Below are 1,380 nucleotides of genomic sequence, written 5' to 3' on the forward strand. Positions count from 1 at the left end.
CATGACCGATATCCCACACGAAGAACAACATGCTCATTTTAGGCTTTTTATTTTCACCGTACAGTCTACAAAATTACCATTTTTGGAATCCATTAATGGGCAGCACGGTGGCGCAACTGGTAGAGCTGCTGCCTCTCAGCGAGAAGGTCCTTGGTTCAAACCCTGGTCCAGGGGCCTTTCTGGGTGGAGTTTGCATGTTCTCTCCGTGCATGCGTGGGTTTTCTCCGGGTGCTCCGGTTTCCTCCCACAGACCAAAAACATGCATGTTAGGCTGATTGGTAACTCTAAATTGTCCCTAGGTGTGAGTGAGAGAGTGAATGGTTGTTTGTCTCGTTTGTCTCTATGTGGCCCTGTGATGGACTTGCGACCCGTCCAGGGTGTACCCCGCCCCTCGCACAGTGATTGCTGGACATGGGCACCAGCGACCCCCGTGACCCAAAATGGAATAAACGGGTAAAGATAATGGATGGATGGATGGAATCCATTAATGTCACTCTAAGCATATGTGTTTTAATGTAGGGGTTATGAGCTACTGTGCCAAGTTAAAAATGTGCATTTTCCCAATAACCCAGTATAGTAACGCTCAGATGTCCCAGCTTTTGCCAGCCTTGAACGCAGCATTACCTTTGTAAATCTGAAGCGGTAAGAAAGTCTCTAAAGTTATCCTCAGAGATGTCCACGGGCTGTTTCTGTGAGTATCAAGTGGCAATCTGGCCTAAAACATTTGACTGTTGTACATGAGGATTGATTGTTTTGAATGGGTGCATGTGTAAAAAGTCTACTTCTGAGTTTCCAACAGGAGGTTGGCTTGAAACACAGCAGTGAAGGCTACCTATAGGACAGATCTGGTTGACAGGCCATAGACTGACGAAGTCCTCTGGATGGGAGACGAAACATTTCTCACTTAAAGAAACTGATCCAGATGACATGATTTAACCTTTTTTGTTGTTATCTACCTGGATGATTGAGTTTATAACACTTTTGAAAAGTGATATTCACAGACAAACAAATCTGTGTGCTTGAGTCGTCCACAGCAGGTGATTTGAACATGTGTGTTTGACAATTGGTATGTGCAGAATATTTCTACTTGTGCAATTTGAAATGGGTAAATTTGAAAAACTGTTTATGCATTTGTAAAACTTGTGGTACACTCATGGATCTTATTGCACTCATGCAAATCTTGTTGTACGCCTGTGTGACTACCTTTGAGACTAATTTATCTCCATACTTGTGTTGTGAATTTCATGTGAACTTAAAGGGAAGTAAACGTCCTGTGAGACTTAACTTTGCTGTTCCCCCAAAAACTCCATTGTTTTTTAATCCATCCATCCATCCATCCATCCATCCATCCATCCATCCATCCATCCATCCATCATCCAT

The 1,380-nt window shown here is 43.3% G+C and overlaps 1 protein-coding gene across 4 annotated transcripts in view; it reads right to left on the minus strand.

Moving 5' to 3' along the window:
* jph2 (junctophilin 2) overlaps positions 1–1,380 on the minus strand; it is an 88,399-nt gene that overhangs the window by 62,829 nt on the left and 24,190 nt on the right. The gene's annotated exons all lie outside the window — the stretch shown is intronic.

Source organism: Nematolebias whitei, chromosome 11 (assembly GCF_014905685.2).
Source record: "Nematolebias whitei isolate Nwh7 chromosome 11, NemWhi1, whole genome shotgun sequence".
NCBI lineage: Eukaryota > Metazoa > Chordata > Actinopteri > Cyprinodontiformes > Rivulidae > Nematolebias > Nematolebias whitei.